Source organism: Geotrypetes seraphini, chromosome 5, assembly GCF_902459505.1.
Source record: "Geotrypetes seraphini chromosome 5, aGeoSer1.1, whole genome shotgun sequence".
NCBI classification, from domain to species: Eukaryota; Metazoa; Chordata; class Amphibia; order Gymnophiona; family Dermophiidae; genus Geotrypetes; species Geotrypetes seraphini.
In genome coordinates this window covers 102735078-102755463 of record NC_047088.1, presented here as the reverse complement: position 1 = coordinate 102755463, position 20386 = coordinate 102735078, and the positions used below count along the sequence as shown (strand labels likewise).

At 50.4% G+C, this 20386-nt stretch overlaps 1 protein-coding gene across 4 annotated transcripts in view; it reads left to right on the top strand.

The window, feature by feature from the left end:
- BCKDK (branched chain keto acid dehydrogenase kinase) overlaps positions 1–20386 on the top strand; it is a 122145-nt gene that overhangs the window by 40465 nt on the left and 61294 nt on the right. For 2 of the 4 annotated variants that reach the window (XM_033945053.1, XM_033945051.1), the window contains exons 2-4: positions 13091–13157; positions 13384–13427; positions 19267–19304. The gene's annotated coding sequence lies outside the window, so the exon portion shown is untranslated. The remainder of the gene's footprint in view (positions 1–13090; positions 13158–13383; positions 13428–19266; positions 19305–20386) is intronic. The other 2 variants (XM_033945050.1, XM_033945049.1) reach the window with 1 other exon arrangement.

Here is a 20386-nt window from a genome sequence, read left to right as displayed (position 1 = left end):
GCTATTTTGGTGTGAATTCACTGGCGGCCATCTTGGATTTTTATCTATCTTTTTTTCAAAAGTTTTTTTTATTTCTGCCTCAAAACCCCTCAAATTGATTAAAAATCATTTGGGTTGCCTCTTAATCTGTAAAATTTGTGCATTGATTGCGCCAAATCAAGGACTGTGCACTGCATGCTGCAGCGTACTGGTGGAGGGGGCAGGAGCTTCGGGCTTCCTTCAGGGCTGGGGAGCCAGCCTGGGTCTGTGATTCTGGGAAAAAAAATCTTGTGCAGAGGCCATTTTGGAGTTAGGCGGCTGGCATGGTGCGGGTGCCTCAGCAGGGCCCTACAGTGGACAAGGAGTGTGAATTTTCACCGGACTTCTTTCACTGCTCTGGAAAGTATATTCTTCAGACCCAGCTCATTTGATGCAGCCATTTGCACCAATAGCAGAGATCCCTTTTCAGGAGCCCTCTCATACGGCTATGCATTAGTTGCCAAACAAATATTATGCTTCATTTGTTTCCTGACACTGCCTCTATTTTAGATCCAGCTGATACCCTTGCTGGAACTAGTCAGCACGGTTGCCCTGAGAGTCTGGATTTGGATGAGGACCCTTCCGTCCTCAGACTTTTTCAGCTTGGCTCTGTCCATCATTTTATTGTTGAGGTTCTGAAAGAGCTCAAATTGGAATCTCTACCTTCCATGTCACAGTGTTCAGTCATAGACCTTTCTAATGTGCTGTCTTCCTTTTTTTTCCATCCCATCCACAGCTTCTTGGTCTGTTTACAGAACAATGGGATACCCGGAGCACTCTTCCCAGCACTCTTAAGCTATGGCTAAGCTTTATCCACTGGCTCCTGATTTTCATCGGTTTTTTTTTGGCAATCTAAATTGGATTCTGCCGTGGCACAGGTTTCCTGGTGCACTGCCCTCCCTAGTGATGGGGGAGTAGTGCTTCAGGACTCCCAGGATCACAGAGTGGATATTGGGTCAGTCATTCCACACCAACTGTACAAATTTTCAGAATGATCCCCACCTTAATATCTCCAATTTCTTTTTTTTTTTTTTTTTAATCTTTATTCATTTTCAAATCAAAACAACAAGTGCACAAAAATACATCATACAAGTAATTCCAATATAGCACTATAATATCTAACACATAAAATCTAATTGTGTAATAACCCCCACCCACCCACCCTTCATCACATTTCAACTAAAATAGAATATACACATCTAATATAATAAAATGCTAGGCCGCGCATGCGCACTCAAAAGTCGTGTTCCCTGATCCGTCGTGGAAACACGAGTGCGCATGCATGCGTTTTACATCACCACAGCCTCCCTGCTCTCCACCTCGCGCCGCAGCTTTCAAAATTCCCTGCTGGGAGAGCACGGTTGTGCGAGTGTGAGCTACTGCAGGGCCCGGTAGAGGTCGGAGTCGCTCCGGGGGAGGGGGCGGCTGCCGAAGAAACAAGATGAAGGGCTCGCGCCTCTTTCCCTCCGTCGATGGCGCTGAAGCCCCGGGTCGACGAAAATGCATGGCGGTGCGCGTCCAAACCTTTCTGCCCAAGGAGGTGTCTACATGGCTACCATTCGGCCCGACGGGTTGAGCCTACCATCCAACCCTCCCACCGCCAGATGAACACAAACCTCCGGCCTGCAGCAGCTCCACAGCACTGCAAACATTCTGCTTCCAGCCTTCTACTGTCTTGATTTTCACTTCCGAGGAAAGTGTAGAGTGCTGTGGAGCTGCTGCAGGCCGGAGGTTTGTGTTCGTCTCACTATGGGAGAGTCAGTGGGGTCGGCTGCATGGCAGTGGTAGTGGCGTGGGGGGGGAGCGGGGAGTAGATAGAAACATGCTGCAAATGGCAAATTCTACTGTATGGGAGAATGGGGGGGTAGAAATTAAAGGTTCTGCACAGGGGGATGGGAGGCAGACAGGTTGGCTTCGGGGGGAGGGTGTGGGTGGAACAAAGTCTAAAAGGCATTGAGGGGGGCATTGGAAGGAGGCACTGGGGGCACTAAGGACATATGAAAGGGCACTAAAGACATGGGAAGGAGGCACTGGGGGCACTGAGGGCACTAAGGATATAGGAAGAAGGCACTGAGGGCACTAAGGACATTGAATGGGACATTAAGGACATGGAAGGCGGCACTGGGGGCACTAAGGGAAGACAGAAGGGGTCATGGAGAGACAGTAAGAGGGAAAGGGGGCTGCTTTGGGGGGGGGGAAGTGTGCTGGGGACAGACAGCTTTTGCTGTGAGGGGGAAGACAAAAGGGGCCATGGAGAGACAGTTAGAGAAAGGGGGCTGCTTTGGGAGGGAGGTCTGTGCTGGGGGCAAACAGCTTTGCTCTGGGGTGAATACAGAAGGGGGCCATGGATAGACAGTCAGGGAGAGGGAAAGGGGGCTGCTTTGGGTGGAGGGGTGTGCTGGGGGCAAACAGTTTTGCTTGGGGAGGGGGGGGAAGATAGAAGGACACAGACAGTGGCCAAGGAGAGAAAGAGAAAGAAATACAGACAGACAGACACATCTATTCTAGCACCCGTTAATGTAACGGGCTTAAAGACTAGTGTTATATAACATATTATAACATATTTTATAAAATTACTCCCCAACTCTATCTGAATCTATGCTGTCAGTTCTCATGAGTCCCGTGAGAACTGATGACAGCCATTCAGATAGTGGCGTGGGAGCATGGAAAGCTTGCTCCTGACTTCGCGCTCCTGACCTGTGCGCTGCTAATGAGGGAGAGAAAAACACTGGACCACCAGGTACTACAGCGGTGGTGGCCGGGAGGGTGTTTTAAAAGGGGGCGGCGGGGAGGGGAGTATGAGGGGATGATTTAAAAAAAATACTGGGGAGATTATTTTTTTTTTTTTGCCTATTCTTTTTAAAACTTACAATAAGTGTAACAGTAAATACAACAATTTATACTCTATCACACTTAATATTCTATTAATGTCCATATCAGAATTAATCCCCCCTCCCCTCTAATCAGTCACATTTTTCAACATGTAACGTATCTATCATGGGGAGATAATTTAAAAATACTGGGGGGTTATGGGGGGATGATTAAAAAAAGTACTGGGGGTGTGTGAAAAATTTTTAGCTAGCAGGGACAGATCCCTCCTATCCCGGCCTACCACTAGAGGGGGTACAGGGGGCAGGGTACAGAGCCTGGCAGAGGAAGGGTTACAGGGTACAGAGCTTGGCAAGGAGTGTGGGGTTGGGTGCAGAGTCTGGCAGGGAGAATTTGGTTCAGAATGTGTGTTTTGTTTTGGTTTTTTTTTCTTGTTTTCCTCCTCTAAATCTAGGGTGTGTCTTATGGTCAGGTGCGTCTAATGGAGCAAAAAATACAGTAGTAGTAAAGGAATTGTGCTAAGTATACTACATATGTATTTAATAGAAATATAGAAACATGACAGTAGATAAAGGCCAAATGGCTTATCTAGTCTGCCCATCCAAAGTAACAGTTATCTTTTTCTCTCTCTGAGAGATCCCATGTGCCTATCCCAGGCCCTCTTGAATTCAGACACAGTCTCTGTCTCCACCACCTCTTCCGAGAGACTGTTCTATGCATCTACTACCCTTTCTGTAAAAAAGCATTTCCTCGGATTACTTTGGAACCTATCACCTCTTAACTTCATCCTATGCCCTCTCATTGCAGTTTCCTTTCAAATGAAAGAGATTTGACTCATGCATATTTATATTACGTAGGTATTTAAAACATCTCTATCATATCTCCCCTCTCCTGCCTTTCCTCCAGAGTATACAGATTAAGATCTTTAAGTCTGTCCCCATACACCTTATGATGAAGACCACACACCATTTTTATTAATTACTAGCTGATGCCCCGGCGTTGCACGGATATTTAATTATAGCAATAACACTGTAAATGGATTCAAATAAAGATACTTTATAATGGTGAATGAAATTATTTTTTTACAGCTTTATAAAAAGTACAATATTCAAATTATAATGTGAAATATTTGACAAAATGAATACAATACAACTAACACAAAACTTGATTATAAACAACATTTATCCCAGGACAAGCAGGCAGCATATTCTTTACGCATGGGTGACGTCACCGACGGAGCCCACGGTACGGACCTTTTTACTAGAAAGTTCTAGTTGGCCGCACCGCGCGTGCGCGAGTGCCTTCCCGCCCGACGGAGGAGAGCGTGGTCCCCAGTTTCTTCGTTTCCGCGGAGCGAAGAAGACGTGCGTTTTTCAACTCCGATTGAAATCCTCTTTTTGCCTTCCCGCTCGCGTTCTTTTTTCGTTTATTTACCTTCGGGTTCTTTTTTTATTTCATTTCCAAAAAAAAAAAAAAAAAAAATATTTTCTTTTTGTTTCGTTTTTTTTGTCTTTGCCCCGGCGGGGCCTGTTGTCACGATCCAGGCCTCGGGGTTTGATTTTGCGGAGGCCGTGTTTCCATTCATGCCCCCGCAGCCCGGTTTTAAGAAGTGCCAGCGGTGTGCACGCCCGATCTCCCTCACTGACCCACACAATTGGTGTTTACAGTGTTTGGGACCGGAGCATCGGGCGGACTCGTGCACCCGCTGTGCCACTCTTAAAAAACGCACTTTGAAGAATCGCCAAATCCAGCAAAGTCTGCTGTTCGGCACCGGTCCGACTATGGACTCGACTTCTTCAACTGCGGCACCATCGAAGTCGGCACCGACCACCTCGACACCGCCTGACATCACATCGGCGCCACCGGCGCCAGGTAAGCCGGCTAAGAAGCCTTCCACCCTTGAGCGCCCTCCCACCTCGGTGGCGACACCGGCTCTTTCGGCTCCACGCCGAACTAAAAAGCGCTCCGCTCCGATATCGGTGAGTGCCTCGTCATCGGCCTCCTCATCGCCGGAGCGTAGAGCGGCACCCATGGAACCAAAGCAGAAAAAAGTGGTTCCGGTGCCACCCCTGGATGACCGCATTGCGGCCATCCTCCAGGATAAGTTGCAGGAACAACTCCAAACGCAACTTAAACAGCTCTTGCCCTCTATCCTGGCACTGCTGCTTTCGGTACCAGACCGGCCCGAGCCCCACACCGTCCAACCGGTATCCACGCCATCGGTACCTATGGACCCCTCCATGCCCATTCTCTCGGCACCGCATATCCATGCCCATGCCGAGGCCGTCGCTCTGACGACATCCGATCCTCCTCGGGACCGAGCGGAACACCGGTCTTCCCGCGAACCTGACCGGCACCGTTCTTCCCGGGACCGAGACAGACACAGGTCTTCATCCCCCGGTACCGTCTCGGTACGCTCAGGCAAGTCTCGGTCTAAAGCTCATCATACCGAGCCTTCCACTCCAGTCTCTCGGCACGCACACACCGATGTCAGAGACCCGGACCTCTGGGAGGAATCTCCCCTCGGTACCGAGGAGGATGCATCGTCGTCGGACGAAGAGCCCTCGGCCCCCGATACCACATCTAAACCTGAGCAATCTTCTTTTTCGAAATTCCTCAGGGAGTTATCGGGGGCCTTATCTTTGCCTCTGGAATCTGATTCCAAGAAATCACAAGCTTTCCTGGAGGCATTAGATTTCGATCAACCCCCTAAGGAGTTCCTGAAGTTACCCGTGCATGACATCCTACGGGAAACTTTTTATAAAAATTGGGAAAATCCATTAACTGTCCCTGGGGCACCCCGTAAACTGGATAGCCTTTACAGGGTTATTCCAATCCCGGGATTTGATAAACCCCAGCTGCCCCATGAATCTCTCCTGGTTGAGTCCACTTTAAAAAAAGACTCAAGGCTCCAGTGTATATGCCTCTACCCCTCCTGGCAGGGAGGGCAAAACTATGGACAAGTTTGGCAAGCGGCTCTACCAGAATGCCATGCTTGCCAACAGGGCAAACAATTACTCTTTCCACTTTTCATTCTACCTGAAACATCTGGTAATGCAACTCTCCGCCATGCAAAAGTACATGCCGGAGCACAAGGTCCCACTATTCCAGCAGCACATCTCCAGCCTGCTTCAACTTAGAAAATTTATGGTACGCTCCATCTATGACTCCTTTGAGCTCACCTCTCGTGCATCTGCCATCGCTGTGGCCATGCGCCGCCTGGCCTGGCTCAGGGTCTCTGATCTGGATGTCAACCATCAGGACCGACTAGCCAACGCCCCATGTACGGGAGACGAATTGTTCGGAGAGTCTCTGGATACCACCACACAAAAACTCTCCGCCCATGAGACCAGATGGGATACTCTCATTAAACCAAAGAAGAAGGCCCCTCCTGCTCGGCCTTACAAACCACAGTCTTCTTACCAGCGCAGGTTCTCCGCTAGGCCGCTTAACCCGCCTTCACAGCAACCTAGGCGGGCTCGCCAACAACACCACAACCAGGCTCGTGCACAGTCTAATCAACCTGCCAAGCCTCTTCCTCCTGCCAAACCTTCTCAGCCCTTTTGACTCCTCTCTCCAGGGCTTAGCCAGTCTTCCACCCTCATTGCCTCTCCCTCAACCAATCGGAGGCAGGCTCCACATTTTTCTCAGCCGTTGGGAGGTCATCACATCGGACCAGTGGGTCCTCAACATCATCCGCCACGGCTACTCTCTCAACTTCCAGACTCTTCCACCAGACAATCCTCCCGTAGAGTCTGCTTCTCTTTCAACTCAAACCCCCCTCCTCCTGAGGGAGGTCCAATCCCTCCTTCTCCTCAATGCCATCGAAGAAGTACCTCTGGAACAAAGGGGCCGGGGATTCTACTCCCGTTACTTTCTGGTTCCAAAAAAGACAGGAGACCTACGTCCCATTCTCGATCTCAGGGACCTCAACAAATGTCTTGTCAAGGAGAAGTTCAGAATGCTCTCCCTTGCCACGCTTTACCCTCATCTCTCTCAGAACGACTGGCTATGTTCCCTGGACCTCAAAGAGGCCTACACTCACATACCAATCAATCCAGCTTCACGTCGCTACCTAAGATTCCAGGTGCACCATCGCCATTATCAGTACAAAGTGCTACCTTTTGGCCTCGCTTCATCACCCAGGGTGTTCACCAAATGCCTCATTGTGGCGGCGGCCTTCCTCAGGTCTCACAACCTCCAGGTGTTTCCCTACTTGGACGATTGGTTGGTGAAAGCACCTACGTCTCCGCTTGTGCTACAAGCCACTCATCAGACCATCTCTCTCCTCCACCTCCTGGGGTTCGAGATCAACTACCCCAAGTCGCATCTGCTTCCCACGCAGCGCCTTCAGTTCATTGGAGCAGTTCTCGACACCACACTAATGAGGGCGTTTCTCCCCTCCGACCGTCAGCGGAACCTGCTCCGCCTGTGTCGTCAGGTGCTCCTTCATCACTCCATTTCTGCCAGACAGATGATGGTCCTCCTGGGCCACATGGCCTCGACGGTGCATGTGCTTCCCCTGGCACGACTCCACCTCAGGACACCTCAATGGACTCTGGCCAACCAATGGTCGCAGACCTCGAATCTTCTTTCTCATCCCATCTCTGTGACATCGTCTCTTCAGCAATCTCTACAATGGTGGTTGAACTCCTCAAATCTTTCCAGGGGCCTTCTTTTTCATCTGCCCCCGCATTCCATGACCATCACCACGGATGCCTCCCCTTATGCATGGGGAGCTCACCTGGGAGACCTACGCACCCAAGGTCTTTGGACCCCGCAGGAGCGTCTTCATCACATCAATTTCCTGGAACTACGAGCCATGTTCTATGCTCTCAAGGCCTTCCAGCACCTTCTTTGCCCTCAGGTTCTGCTCCTGTGCACGGACAACCAAGTTGCCATGTACTACATCAACAAACAGGGCGGCACCGGATCTCGCCTCCTTTGTCAGGAGGCTCTTCGCATTTGGACCTGGGCCACGGCCCGCAGTCTCTTCCTCAAGGCTGTCTACATCCAGGGCGAACAGAACTCCCTGGCCGACAATCTCAGCCGCATCCTTCAACCTCACGAGTAGACTTTGGACCCTCCCACTCTCCACTCCATCTTTGCTCGCTGGGGCACTCCGCAGGTGGACCTATTCGCAGCTCCTCACAACCATCAGCTGCCCCAGTTCTGCTCCAGACTCTTCTCTCCTCATCGTCTGGCCCCGGATGCATTCCTTCTCGACTGGACGGATCGGTTCCTCTATGCCTTTCCTCCTCTACCTCTGATGTTGCGGACTTTATCCAAACTCCGCAGGGACGGAGCCACCATGATCCTCATAGCTCCCCGGTGGCCTCGTCAACACTGGTTCTCCCTCCTGCTTCAGCTCAGCTCCAGGGATCCCATTCCTCTGCCTGTGTTTCCTACTCTACTTACACAGCAACATCGGTCTCTACTACATCCCAATCTGTCTTCGCTCCACCTGACAGCTTGGTTTCTCTCGGGCTGACCTCTTCAGGAAATCTGTCTCAGCCTGTCCGTCTCATTTTGGACGCCTCCAGGAAACCGACCACCCTCCAATGTTACCATCAGAAGTGGACCAGGTTCTCCTCTTGGTGCCTCCGTCATCATCACAATCCCACCTCTTTAGCGGTGGAACCTGTTCTGGACTACTTGCTCTCCCTGTCCAACGCAGGCCTCAAGTCTACCTCTATCAGAGTCCATCTCAGTGCCATCACGGCTTTTCATGAACCTGTCTTAGGAAAACCTCTCACGGCTCACCCTCTGGTTTCCCGATTCATGAGGGGCCTCTTCAACATCAAACCACCTCTGAAGCCTCCTCCGGTCGTCTGGGACCTGAATGTGGTTTTATCTGCCCTCATGAAACCTCCCTTTGAGCCGCTTGCCACAACTTCGCTCAAATTTCTGACATGGAAGGTTCTTTTCCTCATTGCCATCACCTCTGCCAGGAGGGTTAGTGAGCTTCATGCACTGGTTGCCGATCCACCGTTCACTATTTTTCACCATGACAAGGTGGTTCTGCGCACCCATCCAAAGTTCCTTCCAAAGGTGGTCTCAGCTTTTCACCTCAACCAGTCCATTGTGTTGCCTGTTTTCTTTCCGAAACCTCATTCACATCCCGGAGAACAGGCATTGCACAGTCTTGACTGCAAGCGTGCCCTGGCTTACTATCTTGATCGTACAAGGGCTCACCGCTTGTCCCCTCAGCTCTTCCTGACCTTCGACCCAAATCGTTTGGGTCGACCGGTCTCTAAACGGACGCTATCCAACTGGCTTGCAGCTTGCATCGCGTTCTGTTACGCTCGGGCCGGTCTGTCACTAGACGGCGCTGTCACGGCCCACAGGGTAAGAGCTATGGCCGCTTCTGTTGCTTTCCTCCGTTCCACACCCATTGAGGAAATCTGCAAGGCGGCCACCTGGTCCTCAGTTCACACATTCACTACTCACTACTGTCTGGATGCTTTCTCCAGACGGGATGGGCACTTCGGCCAATCTGTACTTCAGAATTTATTTTCCTAATGGCCAACCATCCCTCCTCCCTCTTTGTTAGCTTGGAGGTCACCCATGCGTAAAGAATATGCTGCCTGCTTGTCCTGGGATAAAGCACAGTTACTTACCGTAACAGGTGTTATCCAGGGACAGCAGGCAGATATTCTTACGTCCCACCCTCCTCCCCGGGTTGGCTTCTTAGCTGGCTTATACTAACTGGGGACCACGCTCTCCTCCGTCGGGCGGGAAGGCACTCGCGCACGCGCGGTGCGGCCAACTAGAACTTTCTAGTAAAAAGGTCCGTACCGTGGGCTCCGTCGGTGACGTCACCCATGCGTAAAGAATATCTGCCTGCTGTCCCTGGATAACACCTGTTACGGTAAGTAACTGTGCTTTTTAGTTTCACCTCCAGGAGCAAGAACATATAAATTCTTGGGTGAACCCACCCTTGAGCAAGCAACATAGAGTTGTCCATGGGAAAAACAGGGGGATCTTAAATCCACTCCACAGTATGTAATAGTCTGTCCCTGTGATTTGTTGATTGTGATAGAGAATGCAAGTCTCACTGGAATTTGCAATCTCTTAAACTGAAAAGGAAGATGTCCCTGTGATTTGTTGATTGTGATAGAGAATGCAAGTATCACTGGAATTTGCAATCTCTTAAACTGAAAAGGAAGATGTGTTGCAAGTTTCGTTCAAATCGGGTAAGCCGTTTTTGCGTTGGCAGCTTTTTACAATTTTTCCATTGACATGAATGGGTGAAATCAGATTTTCTGTTTGTAGCTCCGCCCACATGTGCAGGTGGGCCGCGAGACCCCCAGAACATATCACCCCAGGTAGTGAGGGATCTGCATACCAAGTTTAGTTCAAATCGGGCAAGCCGTTTTTGCGTTGGCAGCTTTTTACATTTTTGTCATTGACATGAATGGGTGAAATCTGATTTTCAGTTTGTAGCTCCGCCCACGTGTGCAGGTGGGCCGCGAGACCCCCAGAACATATCACCCCAGGTAGTGAGGGATCAGCATACCAAGTTTCGTTCAAATCGGGCAAGCCGTTTTTGCGTTGGCAGCTTTTTACATTTTTGCCATTGACATGAATGGGTGAAATCTGATTTTCAGTTTGTAGCTCCGCCCACGTGTGCAGGTGGGCCGCGAGACCCCCAGAACATATCACCCCAGGTAGTGAGGGATCAGCATACCAAGTTTCGTTCAAATCGGGCAAGCCGTTTTTGCGTTGGCAGCTTTTTACATGTTTGCCATTGACATGAATGGGTGAAATCTGATTTTCTGTTTGTAGCTCCGCCCACGTGTTCAGGTGGGCCACTAGACCCCCAGAACATATCACCCCAGGTAGTGAGGGATCAGCATACCAAGTTTTGTTCAAATCGAGCAAGCCGTTTTTGCGTTGGCAGCTTTTTACATTTTTTCCATTGACATGAATGGGTGAAATCTGATTTTCTGTTTGTAGCTCCGCCCACGTGTGCAGGTGGGCCACGAGACCCCCAGAACATATCACCCCAGGTAGTGAGGGATCTGCATACCAAGTTTCATTCAAATCGGTCAAGCCGTTTTTGCGTGATCGCGGCACATACACACACACATACATACACACATACATACCTCCGATTTTATATATATAGATTGTTAACCGTGTAAATAACACAAGCTATTTTTGTTTGTTTTCGTGCTGCTTATATGGTGGGCAAGTTCATTTGACACTGGTAGATCTTTTTCATTTTCCTAATCCGAAGGGGTGAGAGATAAGTGTTAATGTCATCTTCTGACTATAAAGCAGCTAATACAATGCCAAATTTGTTACATTTATGACTGATTATAAGGTTTTCAGAAATATGTTTAAAAGCGTTTTATTTGAAATCATAAACTGCTGTTCTGACAGGTTTGTTCTGTATGATCCACAGGAGGATGATGCAGAAAACAGTCATTATTAGGCCATCTCATGTTTCATAATATCCTCATATTTTAAATTCTGCTAATGACTGAGCCTGAGGAATGAAATCCTTTTTGTTAAAATCCTGTTTATTCTGGCTTGGAAACGAAACACAAAACAAAGGTGGTACTATTTTGCAGTTGCCTCTCGTTCTGGTTCCTGGTCAGATGAAGCATCTTCACTTTCGCCATTTTGTTTTTCAGATGGGAAAAAAATCTCCCCCAACCAGCTTGAGAAAACATACAGAAATAATTTCAATTGTTTTGGGTGCTGTCAGTATGACAAGAACTTTTTAAGTACACCTTCATATGATATTATACTTTCTATGAACCCCAGAAGGAAGAGTATTAAGGGCACTAGTTGTAAACTTGAATGATTTGAGAGCACAGCTAGCATACCTTGGCTAAAGAGAGGTTCATTCCCATAATAGTTAGGGATGTAACATATTAACTGATGTACATTATTTTTTTTTACTCCTTTTTAAATTGTTTAATATTTGCTGGTGTTACTGGGAGGAGTTAGGGATAGGCTTAGATTGGCTGGTGGTTGACTTCTGTATTTTTTTCTTCCTGGCATATTACTTCATGGCTTTTCACACTGCAGCAGGCTAGACCACTGTTTGTCAGCTTGAGGGGCTCATGAGTAAATTGCAGGGAGGGAGGGAAAATGTTCAGAATGTGGCATTAACTCTACTGGCAAAGACATTACTGTGGTAGATTGCGGTGAGGCATATAAAAATGTTGCATCAGCAAGGAAAAGGAGGGCCTGTTGGGCAGATGACAAGAATTGACAGTTTTGGGAGAGAAGGAGCACAATGTGCTGGGATGGAATCGGGGCTGTGGAGTCAGGGTTGGAGTCGGAGACAATTTGGGGTACCTGGAGTCAGTCGTGGGTACCAGAAACTGAGGAGTCTGAGTCGAAGGATTTATCTGCCGACTCCACAGCCGGACATGGGTGAAAAGGACCTCCTGGCTCTACCTAATTAGTTTGCTAGGTGGACTTTGCGAGTCTGGAAAGGGGATGCATGACATTTATTGGGTAAGGTTAAGGGGCTACATCATCTATCTTTCAGGTTTGCCCCTGATTTTGTACCGGGTAGGAAAGGGGGATGGATATTTTGGAGATGGGGAAAAAAACGGATTGCAATACTTTGGCCAATTCCTGGAGGGGGGAGTCCATTCGAGCATTTCCTGTGCTTTAAGCTCAGTTCCAGCTGGACTGGGCTGTGGAGTTGGAATTGGAGTCGAAGTTGAGGAGGCGGAGACAATTTTCCATGTTTTCCTGGAGTCGGAGTTGGGAGTTGAAGGATTTATCTACTGACTCCACAGCCCTGAGTGGAATGGATTTGCTCATCTGTTCCAGGAATTTGTACTGTAGCTGCTGGCAGCTCTAAAGTGTGATGGTTTTAAATGGTCAGCTGTTTAAAAATATTTATACACTTGGTCATTGTATTTGTACAGCAAACCCTTATGAAGACTACCTCTTGGGAGGACCTTGATGTCATGAGGCAGTGCTCTTTGTTACTAATTTTCTTCCTGTTGCTCCTCTCATGCATTCTGAATGCTTGGAATCATCAGTAAATCCTGCAATCTTCTTGCCTGTGACTATAATCTGTAGCAGTCATCTCTCTTTAGAAAAGTTGAGTCCTGCTAGAACAAACATGGCTGTAAAAAACAGAGGTCAAACCAAGGGAGAAAATGTGCTTTTTTTTAAAACAGTGTACCTTTTAAAACAAAGGACGTCCTGTGCCTGCTTGTTCAGTTTACTTCCAGATCATAAAACCTGATTTTTTTTCCCCACACAGATGGAAGCTGCATTTGTATCTGTTGACAAACCAAAGTATCTCACCTGAAACATCTTTTATATCTGAGGTAAAGTGGCCATATATTTATATTTCTTGTACTGAAGTCTTGGTCTTTTTTTTTTTTTTTAAATTACTTCTGGTGTTTCTATGAGCTTTCTCTAAGGACTTTTAGAGCAGGGAGTCAGAAGTCTTTTAAAAATATGTCCACCCATTTCACTGTATTCTCTTAATGTTAATTTCAACATCTTCTTCACTGGAAGTTCATGCTCTCTTTCATTTTTCTGTTCATATAGGTTATGTAGGAATGTTTAGCTAGGAGACCGTTCATATAGGAAACTTATCCCAGGACAAGCAGGCATGATATTCTCACATGTGGGTGACGTCATCTACGGAGCCCCGATGCGGAAGCATTTTCAAGCAAACTTGATTGAAGATTTAAGTTTGCTCTGCTGCTCCACGCATGCGTGCCTTCCTGCTCCACTAGGGGGTGCATCCCCTCGTGGTCTCCAGTTCAAAATTTTCCGCGAGCCTAGAAGACGTGTTTTCAGGCTCTGCCCCAACTGCCTTCTAGCACCGCGATTTTTTCTTGTTTTTTCACGATTAAGTCGCTGTGCGCAAATTCCTTACCTTTTTACTTGATTCCTGCTTCGTTTTCAACGACCCGGAGGCTTCCGGGTCCCCGTGGCCGCGTGGCTAATCGAGCCGCGGCTACTTTCGATTTAATGTCCCGGCCTTTGACCGGCTTTAAAAAGTGCACCCGGTGCGAGCGGCTTCTTTCTCTCACAGACCCGCATCGCCGGTGCATCCTTTGTCTGGGGGCGACTCATCCAACCGACTCCTGCCCCCAGTGCGCTATTTTCCAAAACCGGGCCCTCCGCCGAAGAAAAGCCCGCATGGCGGATCTCTTCACCCCGGACCAACCCCCCACTTCGGCCTCGAGGTCGGCCCTGGCCTCGGCCCCGGCCTTGACCTCGGCCCCGGAAACCTCGGCATCGCCTCGAGACTCGAACCCGAAGTCCTCGGGACAACAGAAAGCCTCGGCTCCGGGTAAGTCCCCTCTTCCCTCTTCAGGTTCTGTAACAGCGAAGAAGCCAGCCTCGGGGACAACGGCGACGCATGGCGGAAGCCCCATGCTTACAGCCCCGTCTAAGCCCTCCAAGCCTTCGGGCCGTGCCTCCACCACACGGGAATACTCTGATACGAGGTCGCCCCCGGTGGAGCGCACAGAGGCAGGGGACATGCCTTCGATGCTGTCCGTGCCCGTCTTCCAGGACCTACTCCGAGCGATGATCACGTCGGAGCTGTCCGCTGCAATAGCCCAGTTTCAATCGGCCTCGACCTCGAATGCGCCAGACCAACCTGAGCCTCGCACCGAACAACCTCGAGGAAAGGTGCGCAATCCTCGCCGCATCCCATCCTCCTCGGACTCCTCGCCGAGACGCCCGAGACATTCCCCCTCTGCGGACCGCCGAGGGGCAAAACGTCGGGCTAGAACGACAGAAACCTCGAACCGCCATACCTCCAAGAAGGCCCGAGGTTCACCAACCCTACGAGGCCGCTCCCCCACACCTCGTACAGGACCACTAAGGGTGGCTGAGTTATCACTCTCCAACCCGCGTATCCTCCGAACTCCCCCTCGGACGCATTCTCCGAGGGGGTCCGGATCGAGGTCACCAACCCGACATCGATCGGTACCCCTAACCCCGGCATCGTCTCCGAGGGGCTCCTCGAGACGCCGAAGATCGACAACCCCGGAACACTCTCACAGTGCTTCCCCAACCTCGGAGCATGGATCAGAGCATGAACCTCGATACTCGAGGGAAGCCTCCTTATCCTTCTCCACCCGGCGAAGGTCTCGTTCCCTGACCCCGCACGGGGCTCCGGGGACATCTCGCCCATCCTTCACTCGCTTTGTCCAAGACATGGGCCAAGCATTGGACTTAGATCTCCAGTCCGACTCCAGATACTCTAAAGAGTACCTGGCAGAGCTGGATATGCCATCACTGCCCAGAGAGTCCCTCCGCTTACCACCTAACCCGGTACTCCAACAGGCCTTCTTCAGGAACCTGGAGACCCCCTACATGGTCACTGCCGTACCCTCCAAAATGGAGACCAAGTACCGCACAGTACCTTATCCGGGATTCGAGCAACCACAGCTCTCCCACCAATCGCTGCTGGTGGAATCCTCCTTGAAAAAGGCTCACCCGTCCCGTGTCTCAGCAGCGGTACCCCCAGGCCGGGAAGGCCGAACCCTGGACAAGTTCGGCAGGAGACTATACCAAAACGCAATGATGGCCTCTAGGGTGCAAAGCTACACTTTCACCTTCACATCATACCTCAAACACCTCATTGGACTATTGAGAGCCTTTGAGACTGACCTACCGGCCTCCCGACAGGAAACGTTCGGCCTGCTCTTAGAGTCCCTCTCCAACCTGCGCCTTCATCTATTCCACGCGGCCTACGATGGCTTCGAACTCTCCTCCAGAGAAGCTGCCTTCGCTATCGCCATGCGCCGACTAGCTTGGCTGCGCCTGGTCGACATGGACCCCAACTTACAGGACCGGTTAGCAAACCTCCCCTGCGTGGGAAAGGAATTGTTCGATGACACTATCGAGGCGGCGACAAAACGCCTCTCCGAACATGAACGCTCATTTGCCTCCCTTGTCCGGCAAAAGCCCAAACCGCCAGCGCCCAGGCCATACAGGGCCCCTCCGCGCCGCTACCCACAAAAGTCCACCCCTGCTTTCTCGCGGCCCCCACCCAGACGTCCGCAAGCCCATCACAGGGCCATGCCCAAGTCCCAACCGCCCGCGACCACCAAACCATCCCCGTCCTTTTGACGGGACACGCGGAAGGGGGCGGGCCCCCTCCGCCATAGTCCCAGACCACCTTCCCATCGGAGGTCGACTCAAAGCCTTTTACCCTCGCTGGGAACAACTCACGACGGACGCCTGGGTCCTTGGCGTGATCTCATCAGGGTACTCTCTCAACTTTCGGGCCATTCCCCCGGACAACCCCCCAAGGAATTGCCCTCCCAACAGGACTCAGCTACCTCTACTCCTCTCCGAAGCTCGAGACCTACTTCGCCTGAGAGCAGTGGAGAAGGTCCCCCCCGACCAACGGGGGAAGGGCTTCTACTCCCGTTACTTTCTGGTACCGAAAAAAACGGGAGACCTACGCCCAATACTAGACTTGAGACGCCTCAACAAATTCCTGGTACGGGAAAAGTTTCGGATGCTCTCACTACCAACACTCTACCCCCTGATCGACGAGGGCGACTGGCTCTGCTCCCTCGATCTCAAGGAGGCGTACACACATGTCCCAGTGCACCCCGCTCACCGCAAGTTTTTGCGTTTCCAAGTAGGGGACTGGCACCTACAATACCGAGTCCTCCCCTTCGGACTAGCATCATCACCTCGGGTCTTCACCAAGTGCCTCGTGGTGGTAGCAGCAACCTTACGCTCCCAGGGCCTCCAGGTATTCCCCTACCTGGACGACTGGCTAATCAAAGCCCCGTCCAAAGAAGGGGCTATCTCAGCGACCCAACAGACTATTACCTATCTACAAAGTCTGGGGTTCGAAATAAACTTCCCAAAATCTCAACTACGCCCCTCACAATCCCTACAGTTCATCGGGGCCACGCTGGACACGGTTCGCCTCCGGTCCTTCCTCCCCCCTCCGCGCCTGGAGGCGTTAGTAAGTCTGAGCCGAAGGATCTCTCGGCTGACCTCAGTATCAGCCCGACAGATGATGACCCTCCTGGGCCACATGGCCTCCACCGTCCATGTCACACCCTTCGCCCGCCTCCACCTGAGAATCCCTCAATGGACCCTGGCGTCTCAATGGCGTCAAGACCGGGACCCGATCGACCACTCAGTGACAGTGACTACTTCATTGCAACGATCGCTCCGCTGGTGGGCCGACTCTTCAAATCTTTCCAAAGGTTTGCTCTTCCTCACCCCACCCCACAGCAAGGTACTCACCACGGACTCGTCGGAGTACGCTTGGGGAGCCCATCTGGACGGCCTGCGCACCCAAGGAATGTGGTCAGCACAAGACCGACGCTGCCAAATCAATGTGCTAGAACTTCGGGCCATCTACCTCGCAGCAGTAGCCTTCCAACATCTGCTCCGCGACCGAGTGGTTCTTATCCGAACCGACAATCAAGTAGCGATGTACTACGTAAACAAACAAGGGGGCACAGGATCTTGGCCCCTTTGCCGGGAAGCTCTGCGCCTCTGGAAATGGGCAATCTCCAACAACACCTTCCTTCGGGCGGTGTACATACAAGGAGAACAAAACTGCCTGGCGGACAGACTCAGCCGCCTCCTCCAGCCACACGAGTGGTCACTACACTCTCAGGCCCTACGAGGAGTGTTCGAACGGTGGGGGACGCCTCAAGTAGACCTGTTCGCGTCCCCTCACAACCACAAGCTGCCTCTCTTCTGCTCCCGGATATACTCCCCGGACCGGCTCGAGGCCGACGCCTTCCTCCTCGATTGGGAGGGAAGGTTCCTGTACGCGTTCCCGCCGTTCCCTCTGATACTGTGGACGCTTATCCACCTGAAAACGGTACAAGCCACCCTGATCCTGATTGCCCCTCGCTGGCCACGCCAGCCGTGGTTTTCCCTTCTACTTCGATTCAGTGTCAGAGATCCACTGCCTCTGCCTCTGTTTCCCTCTCTACTGTCACAGGGTCAGGGTTCACTGTTACATCCCAATCTTCAATCTCTTCATCTGAATGCTTGGTTTCTCTCCCCCTGACTGCTCTCCCCGTGTCTCAATCAGTCAAGGAGATACTGGAGGCCTCTAGAAAAACCTCGACGAGAACCTGCTACTCCCAAAAGTGGACCAGATTCTCAACCTGGTGCTCCTCCCACAGCCAGGACCCGGTGTCGGTCCCCGTCCCCCTGGTCCTTGACTATCTACTTCAACTATCTCATTCCGGCCTAAAGACCAACTCCATTCGAGTACACCTCAGTGCGATTGCGGCCTTTCATCAGCCCCTGGAAGGGAAAGCCCTCTCGCTCCATCCCTTAGTCACTCGCTTCATGAAGGGCCTGCTGAACGTCCACCCCCCTCTCAAACCTCCCCCGGTGGTTTGGGACCTTAACGTGGTTCTGGCTCAACTAATGAAACCTCCATTCGAGCCCCTAGACAAATGCCATCCAAAATTCCTCACTTGGAAGGTAATTTTCCTACTTGCACTCACGTCCGCACGGCGGGTTAGTGAGCTACAAGCCCTGGTAGCGGACCCACCCTTCACGGTTTTCCATCACGACAAGGTGGTACTCCGCACCCATCCAAAGTTCCTACCCAAAGTAGTGTCTGATTTCCATCTAAATCAGTCCATTGTCTTACCTGTGTTTTTCCCCAAGCCCCACTCTCACCCCGGAGAAGTGGCGCTCCACACTCTTGACTGCAAAAGAGCGTTGGCCTTTTACCTCCAACGCACTCAGCCACACCGGAAAGTCCCACAACTGTTTTTGTCCTTCGACCCAAACCGGTTAGGTCACCCAGTTTCCAAACGCACCTTGTCCAACTAGTTGGCCGATTGCATCTCCTTTTGCTACGCTCAGGCTGGTCTCGCGCTGAATGGTCGAGTAACGGGACACAAAGTCCGAGCGATGGCAGCCTCCGTAGCCTTCCTCAGGTCAACACCTATTGAGGAAATCTGCAAGGCTGCCACATGGTCTTCGGTTCATACCTTCACCTCCCACTACTGTCTGGACTCCCTGTCCAGAAGCGATGGCCGATTCGGCCAATCGGTGTTGCGAAATCTATTTGCTTAAATTGCCAACTTCCCTCCATCCCTCTGCAGTAAGCTTGGAGGTCACCCACATGTGAGAATATCATGCCTGCTTGTCCTGGGATAAAGCACAGTTACTTACCGTAACAGGTGTTATCCAGGGACAGCAGGCATATATTCTCACAACCCACCCACCTCCCCGAGGTTGGCTTCTTGGCTAGTTAAGTGAACTGGAGACCACGAGGGGATGCACCCCCTAGTGGAGCAGGAAGGCACGCATGCGTGGAGCAGCAGAGCAAACTTAAATCTTCAATCAAGTTTGCTTGAAAATGCTTCCGCATCGGGGCTCCGTAGATGACGTCACCCACATGTGAGAATATATGCCTGCTGTCCCTGGATAACACCTGTTACGGTAAGTAACTGTGCTATCCTGCTTTGCAGCCATTACATCCTGGAGCTACTTAGGTGTGTACCTATTGTATGGGTGTTAGTGCATTGTCTGTGTAGGTGACTGGTCTGCAAAGGGAGCAGCACATAGTAGTCTTGTGGAAGCGTGTTCTGGAGGGTGGAGAAGACATTCTCTTGTCGGATCAAGGGGGGAGAGGAGGATGGTATTCTGTTCAGGAGAGGAAAGATAGTGGGTTGAAGACTGCAAAGTTGTCTCATGTATTGGGAGTGGAAGAAGTGTGTGCTTATGGAAGGGAACATATTAAAACATTGAAAAGTGAAGGCAGATAGACTAGGAGAGAGTTATTTTCTCTGTGGGATAAAAGATACTTAGGGATGTAACATATTAACTGAAGGCTTAACTGTTTTACTCCTTTTTGACTTGTTTAATATTTACCAGTATTACTAGGAGGAGTTTGGGATAGGCTCAGGTTGGCCTGTGGACGACTTCTGTATTTTTATGTTCCTGGCATATTACTGCATGGCTTTTCACATTGGAGCAGGCTGGACCATTTTTGGTCAGCTTGAGGGGCTCATGGGTACTGTAGATTGGACGAAAGGAAGATGCTGTTCAGAATGCAGCATTAACTCTGCTGGCAAAGTCATTGCTATGGTGGATTGCAGCGAGACATAAAAATGTTGCAATAGCAGAGAAAAGGAGGGTCTGTTTGGGAGAGGAAGATTTTGTCTTTGTGTTGAAAGAAGAGTGGGAGTGGATGATCTTGTGTGTGGTTTAGAGCATAGAGGGTACTATTGAGGGTGTAGAGGAGAAAATGGTCTTTTGAATTTGGGTTCAAGATATGAATACTGCTTTTTGCTTATATGTATTCGTGTGGTGTGGAAAGAAGGGAATGATCTTTTTTGTGTTGGGGAGAAGATGGTCTCGTGAGTATGGAGAGATAAGTGGAAGACGGTTCTCATGTCTATTTAAGCATTTGTGGTAGAGGGTTGCCTCATCTGTGGGGCAAAAGGCAAGCCATGTGAGGGGTGTAACTTTATTAATTTTATATGAGTTAAAAAGTAGGAAATTGATTTGCGTTTGCTAGAAAAGAAAACTATAATATAATAACCTGGAATAATTACTGCTGAAATAAAAAGGG